We start from the raw sequence: 17,183 nt of genomic DNA on the forward strand, positions 1-17,183 counted from the left end.
TTTTATTTATTTATTTGAGAGAGAGAGAGAGAGAGAGCGAGCGTGAGCCGGGGGAGGGGCAGAGGGAGAAGCAGACTCCCTGCTGAGCAGGGAGCCCCATGGGGGACTCCATCCCAGGACCCTGAGATCATGACCTGAGCCGAAAGCAGACGCTTAACCGACTGAGCCACCCAGGTGCCCCTGTATTTTAAGTTTTTAAATATATTAATAAAGCAGGTCTGCATTATTTCTCACAGTGCTAAGTAAAGGAAATCTAAGTCCTGAAATAACAGACCCTTCTAATTGCGGGTGAGAGAAATCTCAGCTAGTTAAGAAGAAAATATATCTTCTAGCTAAAACAAACAAAATGAAAACGCAGAGACGTATCCTTTGATGTCTTTACGCTTGTCAATGTTATTTCTAACTCAGGAGTAATAAAATATCTGAATTTCAGAGGTTGTTGCTATGGCTTGTAGATAGATGTAACTGTAGCTTCCAGGAAGGTGGTGATCCTCATTGGTCTTGTTTAAAAACGTGTGGTTCTGGTAATGTTCCATTTGAGACATGTTTTTCTGAAAGGCATACATATTTGTGAGTCTCCTAAGTCAGAAGAGGGTTATGGACACTCCTTTCATCTCTCATTCGTGCAAAGGTAAGAAAATAATAACAATGATAATAAAACTAACTCTATGATTCTTTTATCTTGTTTAAACAGAGTTCGAAAGAATAATTCATGTAAATTAACAGTAATAAATGCTTGAGAAGTCATGTGGTAAATGAAAAAAAAGTCTAAGGGCAGAGTTAAGGTTAGCATGGTCAATGGGGGTGCCCTCTCTAAGTGTGGGCTGTTCTTTGCAGTTTTACATAGCCTGAGGGACAGGATAAGAAGGTTCTGGAAGCTCAAGGAGCTGTGGAGGGGGTTCTGGAACTGAAGCCAGAGGACTAGAAAGACCTCTTTCTAATCAGACCTTTGACTCTGAGGGTCTTTTCCCAGGCCCTGACTGAGGAGAACCAGCTCCCAGGGGAGCTCCATGCTCCTCTGGCTATCTTTAGAAGCCATTAGCAAGGCGGTCTGGTGCACAGAACTGAACTGCTATCTTTGTTTGCAGAGACAAGCTGCTTATCCCTCTCTGTAGGATGCCCCTTTGAGTCACTTTCTCAATAGTGACAACAGAATAACAAGGACCCAGCCATTCTCTCTGACCAGAAGCCTCTCAGGGCCAAGTATGTTCATAATTCTGTGAGATGCTGGATGGGTTTGGGGGAGTTATCTGAGGTTGGAGGTGGAAAGAAGTTAAATACCTTCTTTAGAAATAGAGATCCAATCATTAGCTTCGTGGACACTGTATGCTATCATGGTTTGTAACTTCTGAAGGGACATGGATCCTTCCAAATATGTGAGGAAAGGTATGGATTTTCATCTCTGAAAAATGCACAGGCGTATCTAGATGCCCAAGTTTTCATAGCATTTTGGGGGGTTTGGGTGCATGATTCTTTTCCATAGTCCTTTTTCATGAACCCCCACTACAACCAACCACCCACGAGCAGTAGAATATAGTCTCCAGACCACATGCTTCAGAAGCACCTGGGATGCACAGGTTTCTGGATCCCATTCCAGACTGAATCTGAATCCCTAGGTGTGAGGCATAGGAATCTGCATTGTAAAAAACTTCCCTGGGGATTCTGCCCCAATCTGAGTTTGTGAACTCCTGCCTACGGGTTCAGACTCTAGGTTGAGAATCTCAGTTCAGCAGAACTAGGTATTTTCTCGTTTGCTCAAGAGCTCATTCTCAGCCCATTTGGGGCTCTTTCTGCATTCTGTCTCTAGCCAGCATGATCCTGGACTCTCCTCTCTCCATCACCTTAGAGATGCTCAGGACATGCAAAGGTATTTGTATACTGGTTCCTGAAAAACACTTACAAAGATAAACCTTGTGCCCCAAATAAATGAATAAGAGAGGACTCCCCGGAAGCCACATGAACTGTCTTGGGTGATCGGTGCCACAGCCCGGCCCCGCCACAGCTGCTGGCGTCCATATGATCTGTGCGCAGCCATCTGTACATGTAAAAATATCATTTGTGCACTTGCCTAAGCAGTCCTGGTGAATGGAAAGTTTCAAGAAGCCTTTGATGACTACAATTTGTCATTTAGAGAAGCAGTATGCAAACACCTGAGTATTGCTGGCTGCTCTGCTCGGTGGGCATCTGGCCTTTCCATTTTATGACCCACTATGAATAATTCTCACTGTGCTCCATCTCCCTATTAGTCAGATGTCACAAGCTCATTTTTTTTTCATCCCAGAGCCATATTTTAATACCATGTAGCGATGTTCTTCCTCAGGATTCTGTGTTTTTATTATCCATCATGACACCATAGCAGCATGCTTCCCAGAAGGCATTGAGGCACATATTGACCTCTACCAAGGAGGCAATCGGTTCACAGGAAATTAAACTGGATTATAACCACACATTTATTCCTCCACTTCTCATGTTAATAATTTTCTATGTGGAGAGTTTGCTAACCAATTCATGGACTGACTTAGTTCCCTACTGTGGGAAGGCTACAGAATTATTGCAATTATAATTACCCAGCTATAATATCTGACACCACCGTATTTATCAGAAGGCACAAATCCAAGTCCTAAGCCCACGTCATACCATTAGGCATTTGTATAAAAAGGCTCTGGATGGTGTCATGAATCTTTAAAAACTGGAATGTGTCATCAAAAGGAAAATGAGGATTTAGTTTTCTTTCACTCTAGTTCTGAAGCATTTGGACTTTGGACATTTAGAATCCACAAACCACAATCAAGATGGCCAACATTTGAAGTTGTCTGTTTTACATAAACATTAGCTATTGTATTATATTATTATATTAGCTATTATATAGCTATTGTATTCACGGAGAGACATTAGCTTTTAGGGGTATTTGGTGTGCGAAATGTTACCAATCATGGGGAAGGACTGGTCAATAAATGGAGCTGGGTGTGGTCTCATGGCACAGAAAGCTCAAGGAGGCCCAGTTAGAAATGGAATAGAAGGTGTGCGTTGTACCAATATCTGTATGAGATCACAGGGTCATCCTTAAATGTTGATGTGACATGCCCCACCAAAGCCTTCTCAACCTCCATGCTTATATAAAAGGCAGGCTGCCTTGATTCTGCAGCCTCTGGCACTTTTCTCTCCCCACAGGCTGCTGAGACCCCAAATATTCAGATGCACTTCCACACTGACAAAGGAGATTTTGGAGAGCTGTTTCCTCGAAAGCATGCCCTTAACCTCCTGTGTTCCTTTGTCCTGGGTGTTGACTGGCTCAGTAGTAAACAAGAGAGAAAGTAACCCAAGCTAAGTGAGGTCACCACTCTCACCAGTCCTATACCAGCACTTGTGGTCTGGCCTCATTCAGCTTTCTACATGGAAACAAATTAGATGTATACTTCCTGACACCATAACAAAATAAACTCCAGGGAGGTTAAATATCTAAATGTGAAATTCAAAATTTTAAAACAACTGGAAGAAAGTATGTCATAACATTTTGTTATTTGAGAGAAAGATGATTTCTTTATGATGACTGCGGATGAGGTGCCTGGCTGGCTCAGTCAGTTGAGCATCCGACTCGTGGTTTTGACTCAGGTCATGATCTCCTGGTCAGGAGATTTATAAACTTATAAGTTAAGTTTAAAGATAAGCCATGTCAGAGAGAACATATTTATAACAGAACAGATGGGAATTTATATCCAAATACAAATTAATATGTATGTTATGAATTAATAATAGTTAACACACTTGAAACAAATGAAAAAAAAAAAACAGAGTCTCAAGAAAGAAATAGAAAGTCTCAAAAGAGAAATAGAAGATATATATGGGAGGCAAATAGAAATTTTAGAACTGAAAAATGTGATAACCAAAATTGAAAACTCAATGGATGGAGGGAAAAAAGGAAAGAATCAGTGAACTGAAAAGTATAACAATAGAAATTATCCAATCAGAACAACAGAAAGAAACTGAAAAAAAATGAGCAGAGCCTCAGAGATCTGTGAGACTATAACAAAAAATCTAACATATATTTAGGACACTCAAAACTCAACAATAAAAAAATTCAGTTAGAAAATGGGCAAAAGATTTGAAGAGTCATTTCAATGAAGAGGTATACAGATGCCAATTAAGCACATGAAAGGTGTTCAACATCATCAGCCAGGAAGGAAGAAAGGAACTATTTATTGAGGATTGATGTGGCAGGTATTGTATGAGGCATCCGTGGGGAATGCTTACATACTAAGACAAGGATCCTTTTTTCAGGGTCTTTACAGTCTACCAGGGCAGGGAAAGTCTCAGATAAATATTATGTAAAGATAGAAAGTGGTAAGTGTCCCACTAGAGAGAAAATAAACCCTTTGGGATTTAGAGTTTCTAGCCAACATGTGCCAAGAAAGATGTTGTGTCATGGCTGACATTTGACATGAAGAATGAGTAGGTTTGGGGCAAGAGGAAACGTGGGAGAGGACATTTCAGGTGGAAAGAGAATCAGAAGCAAGCCTTGGAATTAGTACAGCGTAGAGGGTTCATTTGGGCTAGTGCAGCCAGGATGAAAAGGAAAATGACAAGGAAATGCTGAACCAAGGAAGTGAGGCTGGAAAGATGGTGTGGAGCCAGAGCATGGAGGACTGTACAGATATGAGTTAGCAATGTGCTCCTTGTGTTAAAGTTGGCATGATCTATGCTGGTTATATATGAAAATAACTTCCTTTGGTAACTATTTCACAGTAGCAAACTAAACGGACCTTCTACTCTTAGGCTACTCTTAAAACTTGGAGAAGAGAGGTGCCAATCGCTGATCCTATTGCTCTAATGGCAGATAAAATGTGGAGCCTGGAGCTAATGGAGGCAAGATAAGGACACAAAGAATATGTATCCATCTTCTCAAAAAATATATGCTGCAGCAAATAATCAACCTGTCATAATTTCATTCGATTTCCAAGCTCCTCTTTTAAAATGCAAACACCCTCAGGAGTTTGGTATTGGAGGGATGGTGGGTTTAAATAATTTCTTGAGTGAGGCTTTATCTTCTTTGACCAATTCTTTTCTACAGTGGCCTGTTCCATTTGCAAGTTCTTAGATAATCCATCATATTAATAGGTAAGAAAAAGATCACAGACAGCTCTCTAAAAGGAAATTCAATCACCGTGTTGCTTATGTCTGTGGAATCTTCAATCATGTAAACTCAACATAAATTTGTGTTATAGGTATGCTACTCAGAGCACACAGGGGAAATAGATGCTGTTCTGGAAGCTTAGGTTAATCACTGAAAATCAACAAAGCCACCTTCCTATCAAGCCCAGCAAATAATTAGTTTCAACACTGAATATAAGAGTATTTGATCTCCCAACACCATTTTGTGGAGAATAGCAATGCATGTATAACAGTGCTTCTCAAACTTTAAGGCGCATGCAGATTACTTGCTGATCTTGCTGAACTGTAGATTTTGATCCAGTAGGTCTGGGTAGGACCTAAGATTCCACATTTCCAACAGCTCTCGGATGCTGGTGCTGCTGGTGTGTGGACCACACTTGAGTCCTGAAGATAAAGCCTAGGTTGGGGCCCCAGACAGAACTGTCCAAATTCCAGCTACACAACTTACGAGTTTTGTGGCCTTGGGGAAATCACTTAACTTTTCTGACGCTCCATTATCTCATCTGTAAAATAGAAATATGAATACTTATCTTGCAGAGTTAGTGAGAAAATTAAATATTATGTATTAAAGGGGCAGGGCATGACACATAGTAGTGACTCAATACATGACAACAGGTAGTATTTAGGCTCAGTGGGCAGCATTACTATAAAAAACAGTCTGCTTGCTATATATTTGCAGCTCGGTGGAGGAGAGAGTTGTGAGTTATTTAGTACACAGATAAGAGACATATTATCATTATTTCCCACTGGAAAGAGAAAACCTCAAGGTATTCATTTGCTTGTCAGGAATATTGACATACCCTTATGAGCTATTCTCGGCTTATATACATGTGCTTCTGTCTATTGAATCTTAATATTTTATGTATTTTAATAGTTGGCTTAAAAGTAAGCAGTACATCCATAGGAAGGTCTATGTCAGAGAACAGTGAACATAAAACAACTTAAAATGATGATACAAAGTTAATCCTAACATTCACCCAATAATTTTATAAGTCTAGTCTTTCTCCCCCTATATAAATATATATACACAAAGCAAAAAGGGGCTAGTGCTGTTTTATTATTATTATTATCTTGGAGAGGTTTGGAGAGCCACACAGGATAGCTAACTTGTTCATGGTCCTCCAGTGGGTCAGTAGCAAATAGAGGCCATGCAGCTTGTACTATATCAACTTAGTTCAGCTTAGTCTATGTGGCTAGACTTCCCTTTCCTGTGTGGCACAGGACAGTCTTGTGTGGGCTCGAAGTGAAGCAGAAGCCATGCTTATTTATACTCAGAAGTATACATCTACTCCATTTGGGTATACCAGTTGACCCTTGAAAAACACAGGGATCAAGGGCACTGACACTCCCCCACCTCCCATGCGGTCAAAAATCTGCATATAACTTTTGACTCCCCCAAAACTTAACTACTAATAGCCTACTGTTGACCAGAAGCATTACTGATAACATAAACCATTGTTTAACACATATTTTGTATGTTATGTGTATTACCTACTGTATTCTTACAATAAAGGAAGCTAGTGAAAAGAAAATGTTATTAAGAAACTCAGAAGGAAGAGAAAATACATTTAGAGTTCTGTACTGTAAAAGAATCCATGTGTAGGTGGACCCATGCAGTTCAAACTCATGTTGTTCAAGGGTCAACTGTGTGTCTCTACCTGGTTTGTAGAGAGTCCGGTGTGGTTGCAGACCATGACTGAGACTGTGGATCGGCCCCCCACCTTGGTGTGAGGCAGCAGCCAGACCCACAGCTCTACCAGCTCTAGCTGCATTCCTCCTCAGGCTTCCAGGCCTTCTACCTCCTGCCAGGTGCACATCAGCTTTGTGACAACGGGCACAAGTATCTTCTTCAGGTCGTCACTGAAGTCAGAGGAATGAAGGCCCCCCACCCACTTGTGTGTGCCATCTCTCTCTAAAAGAAAAAACAAGAAGGAATTAAACAGTTTTTTAAATGTCACTCAATGTCAGATATCTGGAAATTCTCACAGCAAGGGTCCATATTCATTTATTTTTCAATTGCTCTAAAGCAATTTATAAAGCAATAGCTTCTGTTTTTCAATATCACAAACATAAAGCATAGACTTTTTTTTAGAAGTTATTTTAAGCTGCAGAGAAGCCAAAAGAAAATATAATCACTATAATCCCCAGTCTAAGAGATAACCACTGTCAACACTGGGTATCTATCCCTTCTGGTATTTTATCAATGCCTAAAGTATATAATATACCATATATTTAAAAAAATAAAAACTGAATTACATCATACATATTTTTCTCTTTAGAATATAGTGTGAATGTTTTATATATCATGAAATACTCATCAGAAGCATCATTTTTGGCTTTATCATATTCTAATATAATAAACTTCTATTACCTAATTGAGAATACCTAGGCTTTTTGCAGTTTTTTTTTTTTTTTTACTTTCTTTTTTAAGATTTTATTTATTTGCGAGAGAGACAATGAGAGAGAGAGCATGAGAGGGAGGAGGGTCAGAGGGAGAAGCAGACTCCCTGTTGAGCAGGGAGCCTGATGTGGGACTCGATCCCGGGACTCCAGGATCATGACCTGAGCCGAAGGCAGTCGCTTAACCAACTGAGCCACCCAGGTGCCCCTTTTTGCAGTTTTTATAGAATTCTAAGCAACATTATCATGGACATCCTTATAGCTAAATCTTCACACACATAAATAGTTATTTCCTTAGACCAAATCCCTAGATACGGAATTGCTGAATCAAGGGACTGGAAAATGTTGTCTTCTGAAGCAAATTTTCTGACTTCCAACAACCAAGACCATGTCCTGCTCCTCCCTAAAGACTGTACTTCAGTTAACTGGGCCAGTTTTTATCCCACTGGTTCCTTGAGTCAAAGTAATGTCTGTTGTTTCAGGATTTCCTTTAGTTCCTGTGGTTCTTGGTCAAGCTGTTTTGAAGAATGAAGAGGTAGACCAGATGAAGAGTGGTAGGCAGCAATGCAAAGTTTATTGAGTGATGGTAGAAGGCTCCAGAAGAGGGAGGGGACTCGAATGGGTTAGAGTTTCTAGTCTAGGGTTTTTATGAGATTGTTGGCGGGCTGTTTTAATCTGATTAACCCTCCATCGTCTGTCACCCAATCAGGTTTTTGTCCACACACTCATCTACCTATGAGGTAGTTGTTCACGTGGGAAAGGGTGGAGGGCTCCTTTCAGGGTGGTGCAGACTAACAGGATGGGGTCTTTTTCCTTTTAAAGGTAGTTTCCTCTTAGGACGGGACGGCCCTTGCCCCTGCCAGCCTTTTTTCTGACTATCCTCCAGTATCTTTATCAGAGGTAAAATTATTATTTTTTTTCAAAGATTTTATTTATTTATTCGACAGAGAGAGACACAGCAAGAAAGGGAACACAAGCAGGGGGAGTGGGAGAGGGAGAAGCAGGCTTCCCGTGGAGCAGGGAGCCCGATGTGGGACTCGATCCCAGGACCCTGGGATCATGACCTGAGCCGAAGGCAGACGCTTAACCGACTGAGCCACCCAGGTGCCCCCAGAGGTAAAATTATTCTTTATGGGACATTCCATACGTGAAATAATGACTCAGAATTCTAGAGGCAAAACAAACCAGCTCCACATTCCATTTGCTAATAATCCTATTCTGCCCTCTTTTCATATTTTAAATTTTGAGTCTCCAGGGCTTGCCATTTTCTCTCAGTACTAATGTAATTCCAGTGCTTACACTGCAGGAAGAAAAGAAGAAAGCATCTTGTTTGTCTCCCACCTCTGGATAAACAGATTGTTTTGCATAATAAAACTGTTCTTACAGGGGTGCTTGGGTGGCTCAATTGGTTAAACATCTGACTCTTGATTTTGGCTCAGATCATAATCTCAGGGTCCTAGGATTCGATTCAGCCCCATGGCAGCCTCGGGGCTCAGCGGGGAGTCTGCTTAAGGATTCTCTCTCTCCCTCTGCCCCTCACCCTATTCATGCGTGCAGACTCCCTGTCTCAAATAAGTAAATCTTAAAAAAAAAAAAAAAAAGCTGTTCTTACAGATGTAACTGGACTTCAGAAATTGTTACCATGAAAGTAAACTTTTATATCAAAAAGTATGTAATTCCAATGGGTTATCTTAATAATGTTTTACCCTAACTATAATAATTAGCATTTCCATTTTCTGAGAAGTTTAAATATATTGAGTTTTATTAATTCAGACAAAGAGGATCATTGTCATGTCCTTATTTGCCCTAAGAGGTTAAGAAGAAGCAACACTTAATAGTTCATATTTTTAAAAAAGTTTGAGATGCTATTTCTCATAGATTTTATAAAAGCAGGGAAGAATCAAAATGTGCTCTTTGTAGAGGCTACTTTTAGGCAGCAGGCTTGAGCAGTGGAAACCTAATAGGGCCCCCAGTGACCACTAAGTTGAATGCAAACAGGCTCATTAGGGGACCCACCTCAAAATAGCCATAGGTCCTAGCTGACCAATGAGTTACTTACAACTGGGCATAGTTACCAAAAACATAAAATTCCATAGGTTCCCATACCTCCTCACTCCCTCCCATAATACAGCCCCTCCACCACTGCTTCCTGGGAGATAGTCTCTTCTTTGCTGTCCTGCCCCCCTGCTCCCTTACAGTGTATTCAATAAACTCCTACATCCTTTGTTCTGCTTTGGGTGACTTCTTTCACTGCCTGTGCTACTGGCCTCCACTCGATTGGGTCCCCCACACTCTCCTGATCAAAACCATTTCGTAAGATTCAATGCCAAACATGTTTTGTTAGATATATTTTAAGTAAAAAATGATTTGGGAAATTGTGTGAATATTGTTCTGATGGTCACAAAATTATGCTGCCATACTCCCCAAGATGAAAGAAATTAAATAGAACAAATCAAGCAGAACAAGCATTGAGTTATTGATGCCAGCAGGCCAGGTCCAGGGACCCAGAGGGGGTCCTGCAGGACCAGCCAAGAGGGTCCTTGGCCTCACAGAGTGTGGAAATCAAACAGGAGCTAGCAGGAAGTGAGAGCAGAGTTTACTGAACATATTGGGAGAGCAGATATAGAAGGAGCATCCAGGAGACTTGGAAAGGAAAGGAGAATGAGTCTGATTTTTGTTCGGGGTCTGGGGCTTTTTACTGAGGACTGTAGCCTGGTTTAGGTGTCCTCTCAGGCATCCAGGAGCTGGTTAGAACAAAAACAGGGGCCCAGGTGTTACTCTTTAGAGACAGGGAGCCTTGGCATTGAATACACATTCAATAGTCTAGAATACACATATGATGGCTTTGTCCAGTCATTCTCACCTGGCCCTCCTTAGATGTTATCTATTCTATAGAAATCATTAACTCCTTTTCCCTTACAAAGAGAATATACACTGTTTGCATGATGAGGCATGTGTAAAGTGGGGGTGCAGGTCCTAGCAAGAATAGAAGCAGGAAAAGGAGCAAAAAGCAGGTTTTTTATGGAGTCCTTCAGTTTCTCTGTCTCATTATGACCTGGGAATACTTACAGACTTTTAGAATGTAACCAAAGTTGTACTTAGAGGGATATTTACAGCTTTAAATGTAAATATTAGAAAAGAGAAAGGTTGAAAATAAATGATCTAAGCTTCTATCTTAAAAAGAACAGCAAATAAATAAAAAGATAAAAGATAAAAGCAGAAATCAATAAAATAGAAAGCAGACATGCAACAGAGGAAATCAATAAGATCACTAAATCAATATCACTAAATCAATACATTTTTAGAAATTAATAATAAATTATAAACATTAGCAAAACTGGGCAAGAAAAAAAGAAAGAAAACACAAATGACCAGTATCAGGAATGAAAAGGGAGACATTAATGTAGATTCCACAGATATTAAAACAAGATAAGATACTATGGATAACTTCAAGCAAATAAATTTGAAAACTTAGATGAAATGGAAAATCCCCCACACAAAACTCAACCAACCAAAAGATAACCAACCAACTTACATAAAAGAAAATAAAAATTCTGAATAGCCTTATATATATCTGTTTAAAAATTGAATCCATAAGTAATGCATATTAATGCTTCTAGTAATAATGTTCTAGACGAGTGGCTTTAAAACTTTTGACCAAAACAATAGGAAATACATTTGATATGTATTTATATGGGCATAGATGTGTGAGTGTATATGTATATGAAATAAAAGTTTTATGAAACAATTCTTACCGTTGTTGAGGAGGAAGAATTTCCTCTGCCCTTCAAGACCCTTCTACCTGGACTAAGAATCAAGTTGACTTGACACAGATTAACAGGAAAAAAATCATAGTCATCTGAGGAGCTTTTAAAATTAGGGTCTCCAGGCTTTACCTGGACCTATTGAGAAAGAATCTCTAGGGAACAGAGCCACTGATCTGCATTATCTTTACACATTTCCCTGATGATCAGCCAGATTTGAGAATCAGTAGTAGATGGGAACCAAGTAGTACTCTCCTGGTCTGAAGAATCAATCAACACACCTCTCTAACTTATTACTAATGGAAGATTTGGATGGTAATGAAAATAAAGCATATGTGTGGTGCATTTCCAACTTTCCACCTGATGGAGAGTTTTTGTGATAACAATCCTAAAACAATCTTTAGTCATAAGGCATCAGGAGTTTGTTACTTCGTGATACTTACAGTCTATTCATGCTTTGTTATTAACACATCTTATCTGAGAAGAATACATTTTTCCATGCTTGGTGAACTCAGTATCAGAAGTGAGGGCCAATTTTTCAAAGGGCCACCCTAGCACTACATTACTTACCATGTTGACTTCTGAGACTCATTGCCTGTATGAAAAAAGATAATAGTAACTTTATTTTAACTGGCAGTTTTCTTATCATAAGTAAGAGATGTAAAAGTAGGTCCCATCTTGCCATGATGGAAAAGAAAACAGTAATTATATTTTCAACCAGCTGAATGGATAGTTAATTATGTAACCGTATGCCACAAACACAAAAAATTTACTTACTTGTTTTTTTCTTCTCCTTATTTCTCCATATTATTTTCTTCTTAGATGAATGTTTCTGACATTTTTCCTTCCACACTTTGCTATTTTCATTATAGGACTTAAACCCAGATGTAAATGTACATCCCCCACAACAACTTTGCACAGATTGAAATCTAGCTTCCATAGAATAATTGGCTATTAGAGCTGGAGGGGAACAGAGAAGTCATCCAAAATAACATATTGATTTCCTATTAGAAAATTGGGGCTCAGAAGTTAAGTGATTTACCAGACTCTACACGAAAGTCAGATTGGAAATCACATCTCCTAAGAATTAGCTGAGCATTTTTCCGCCCACTATTCTGTTCAACAGATACATACAATGAAATGAACCACAATATATGTGAGGGTAGTTTTCTAAATCACTACACATCCACATTTTTAATTAACACTTTTATTGAGATATAATTCACATACCCTAAAACTCACCCATTTAAACTTCAGTGGCTTTTAGTATGTTCAGAGTTGTGCAGCAATCACCACGATCTAATTTCAGAATATTTTCATCACCTGTATCTATTAGTCACTCCCAATTCCTGACCTCTACTCCAGCCCCCAGGCAACCGCTATTTTACTTTCTGTCACTATAGACTTGCTTATTTTGGACATTTCATATAAATGGAGTCATAGGGTATGTGGTCCTTTGTATCTGGCTTCTTTCAATTAGCATAATGTTTTCAAGGTTCATCCATGTCATTCCTTTTTTTTTTTTTTCCTAAGCCATATTCCACTGTATGGATATACCACATTTTGTTTATTCATTCATCATTTGATGGACATTTGTTTCCACTCTTAGGCTATTATAAATAGTGATGTTAACATTTACATACAAGTTTTTGTGTACACTTAAGTCTTCATTTCTCTCAGGTATACACCTCAGAATGAAATTGCAAGATTAGGGCGCCTGGGTGGCTCAGTCGTTAAGCGTCTGCCTTCGGCTCAGGTCATGATCCCAGGGTCCTGGGATCGAGTCCCACATCGGGCTCCCTGCTCAGCGGGAGGCCTGCTTCTCCCTCTCCCACTCCCCCTGCTTGTGTTCCTGCTCTCGCTGTGTCTCTCTCTGTCAAATAAATAAATAAAATCTTAAAAAAAAAAAAAGAAATTGCAAGATTATATGATAACCCTATGTCTAACATTTGAGGAACTGCCAAGTTTTCTGAAACAACAACACCATTTTATATTCTTACCAGCAATGTATGAGTGTTGCATTTCTCCACAACTCTTTGTTTTCATCTTTTTTGATTTTAGCCATTCTAGTTGGTATAAAGTGGTATCTCCTTGTGACTTTGATTTTCATTTCCCTACTGATTAGTGATATGGAGAACCTTTTCATGTGCTTATTGGCCATTTGCATATCTTCCTTGGAGAGATGTCTATTCAGATCCTTTGCCCATTTTTATTGAGTTTTTTGTCTTTTTGTTATGGAATTGTAGAAGTTCTGTATATATTCTAGATACTAGTCCCTTATCAGATATATGATTTGCAAAAAATTTTTTCCCATTCTATGGATTGTTTTTTCACTTCCTTGATAGTGTTCTTTAAAGCACAACATTTTTCAATTTTGATGAAATGCAACTTAGCTATTCTTTTTTTGACCTTGGGCTCTTGGTGTCATATCTAAGAAACCATTGTCTAACTCATGGTTACAAAGATTTATGCCTATTTTTCTTCTTGTTTTTTAGTTTTAGCTCTTGCAGTTAGGTCTATGGTCCATTTTGAGTTAATTTTTGAATATGTTATGATGAAGGTGTTTAAATCCATTCTTTTCCATATGGATATCCAGTCATCCTGACACCATTGGTAGAAAAGACAATTCTGTGTTCATTAATTTTCTTAGCAACTTTGTCATAAATCTATTGATCATAAATGTGAGGGTTTATTTCTGGACTCTCAATTCTACTCCATTGATCTTTATGTCTCTTCTTATGCTGGTACCACACTCTCTTGATTACTGTAGCTTTGCAGTAAGTTTTAATATTGTGAAGTGATTCCTCTGACTGATCTTATTTTTCAAGATTGTTTTGGTGACTCTGAATTTCTTGAATTTCCATGAGAATTTTAGGGTCACACTGGCAATTTTTGCAAAGAAGCCAGCTGGAATTTTGATGAGGATTCCAATGAATCTGTAGGTCAATTTGGAGAGTATTGCCATCTTAACAGTATTAAATCTTCTGATACATGAACATGGGATGTCTCTATACTTATTTAGGTCTTCTTTAATTCCTTTCAGAAATGTTCACAGTTTTCAGAGTTTAAGTTTTATACCTCTTTTGTTAAATTTAACCCTAAGAATTATATTACTTTAGATGATATTATAAACGGAATTGTTTTCTTAATTTCATTTTTGGGTTGTTCATTGCTAGTCTATAAAAATACAATTGATTTGTGTAGGTTGGTCTTATACACTGTAACTCTGTTCAACTCATTTATTAGTTCTAATAGTTTGGTGAAATCCTTAGGATTTTCTGTATGCAAGATAGGTCACCTAAAATAGAAATAGCTTTGCTTATCCCTTTCCAATACAGATACATCTATGTCTTCTTCTTGCCTAGCTGTCCTACCCAAAACCTCCAGCAAAATGTTGAGTAGAAATAATAAAAGCAGACATCTTCTTGTTCCTGATCTCGGGGGAAAGCTTTCAGTCTTTCACCATTAAGTATGATGCTATCTGTGGGGTTTTGTAGATGCCATTTATCAGGCTAAAGAAGTTCCCTTCTCTCCCTAATTTATTGCATGCATTTCTCATAAACGGAGTTGAATTTTGTCAAATGCTTTTTCTGCTTCTAGTTAGTCATGTGATTTGTCTTTATTCTATTAACATGGTGTATTACATTGATTCACTTTCAGATGTTAAGGTGATCTTGCACTCCTGAGCTATATCCCACTTGGTCATGGTGTATAATCCTTTATATATGTTGCTGGATTCAGTTTGCTTATATTTTGTTGAGGATTTGTGTGTCTATAGTTATAAGAGATATTGGTCTGTAGTTTTCTTGTGATGCCTATGTCTAGTTTTGGTATCAGTGTAATACTGGCCTCACAGAATGAGTTGAGATGTATTCCATCCTCTTCTATTTTTTGGAAGAATTTATGAAGGATTGGCATTAATTCTTCTTTAAATGTAGGATTCAATAGTAAAATCACCTGGGCTTGGATTTTTTTTTTGTAGGAAGTTTTAAAACTACTAATTCAATCTCTTGTCATAGGTCCATTCAGATTTTCTTCTTGAGGCAATTTTAGGTAGTTTGTGTCTCTTTAGGAATCTGTCCATTACATGAGGTTATCTAATTTGTTGACCTACAATTGTTCAAGTATTCACTTATAATCCTTTCAGAGGTGTCTATGAGGTCTGATGTTTGATGAGAAAAATGAGATACAGAAGGGATTAATGGATTACTCAATGTTGCATACCTATCTGATCACAGAGGTGGAAATACTAGGGTGAATCATGTGAAATTGCCACTTTTGAACATCAAAAACTAACAATTACCAGCAATTTCCTATAGTTCAACCTCACACAACTTAAGTCTCCTAACTTTCAGTCCAGTGTTCTTGTCACATAACTAGAATATTATATTAGGATAGGCTGTGCTACATAAGGAATATACCCTGAGCTATTCTTGGCTTACCACAATGAATACTGACTTTGTGCTCATCTTATTCTATTCAGGTACTGCAACTCTCCTCCAAATGGTGACTCAGGGATCACAGCTGCTTCTATTTTGTGTGCCTGCCTTCCAGGGCACATGTTAGGGGAAGAAAACTTCAGGATCACCTGGCATATTCTTAATGGTGAGCCCTATGGATGGCTTAGATCACTTCTGTGTACATCCCATTGGCCTAGTCACATGGCCCAAACCTACTCTGTGTGGCCACCTTACTTCCAATAATTTTCTATCCTTTAGTCAATTACATGGAGAATGTATTCTAACCTGACAATGGGGTGTGCCTTCCCATCTCAAGAGCCTAGCACCTCTTTGGCTTTCCTAATTTTAATCATATTTAAAATATATGTTCAACAATTCAAAATGTAGGTCTTAAAAATGACTCAGAATTAAAATATGAAATAAATCCTCTTGGCGAATCATCATATATATATCATATATATGTATATATATATACAAGCCCTATCATATTTTAGCTAATTTAGGAGAAGTTATTAACAAGACAAAACAACCCCCCAAAAAGACCGTAATAAACTCATTGGAGGTTTTCTGAGGGTCAGAGCATGGAATCCAGCCTATTTCACTCCACTGTCCCCTGGTAAACAAACAAATGAACGAAAACCTTTGAATTACAGGGCCATCTATAAATTGGAGAGGGACATCAACTTGTGTAGGTCTGTATAATCCCTATCTCTCTACAACATGTCTACTGAGAAGAACCCTCTACGTAACTGAACATTTCACAGTTCTAGGACTACATAGAGATGCCTGGTTGTGGCCACTACAGCTCTTCTAAAGCCTCAACCTGGGGGAAAAAAATCTCACTTCGACTCTGTTTAAAAAATCTCATTTCGACTCTCTTCATATATCCACCAAGGGAGCCAAGTGCAATTTTTTCAGTGGGCTCAGGAAAAGGAACTGGGATGTGTGCTCTCTGTATGCAATTTCCCATTGCCTTTACAGTCCAGGGTGGCTGAGAAATAATATCCAAACACATTCTTTTTTTTTTTTAATTTTTTTATTCTTATATTATCCCCATACATTGCATCATTAGTTTTAGATGTAGTGTTCCATGATTCATAACACCCAGTGCTCCATGCAGAAGGTGCCCTCCTCAATACCCATCACCAGGCTAACCCATCCTCCCACCCCCCTTCCCTCTAGAACCCTCAGTTTGTTTTTCAGAGTCCATCGTCTCTCATGGTTCGTCTACCCCTCCGATTTCCCCCCCTTCATTCTTCCCCTCCTGCTACCTTCTTCTTCTTCTTCTTTTTTTTTTTTTTTGTCTTAACATATATTGCATTATTTGTTTCAGAGGTACAGATCTGAGATTCAACAGTCTTGCACAATTCACAGTGCTTACCAGAGCACA

At 38.7% G+C, this 17,183-nt stretch overlaps 1 protein-coding gene across 1 annotated transcript in view; it reads right to left on the minus strand.

Moving 5' to 3' along the window:
* The window catches only part of NMS (neuromedin S), a 44,624-nt gene that overhangs the window by 22,429 nt on the left and 5,012 nt on the right, over positions 1–17,183 (minus strand). The window contains exons 2-3 of the mRNA XM_081833421.1: positions 11,904–11,928; positions 6,828–7,081 (exon numbers count right to left, since the gene is read on the minus strand). The gene's annotated coding sequence lies outside the window, so the exon portion shown is untranslated. The remainder of the gene's footprint in view (positions 1–6,827; positions 7,082–11,903; positions 11,929–17,183) is intronic.

The sequence above is a fragment of the Leptonychotes weddellii genome, chromosome 10, assembly GCF_054177405.1.
Source record: "Leptonychotes weddellii isolate Sample4059 chromosome 10, ASM5417740v2, whole genome shotgun sequence".
Classification (NCBI taxonomy): Eukaryota; Metazoa; Chordata; class Mammalia; order Carnivora; family Phocidae; genus Leptonychotes; species Leptonychotes weddellii.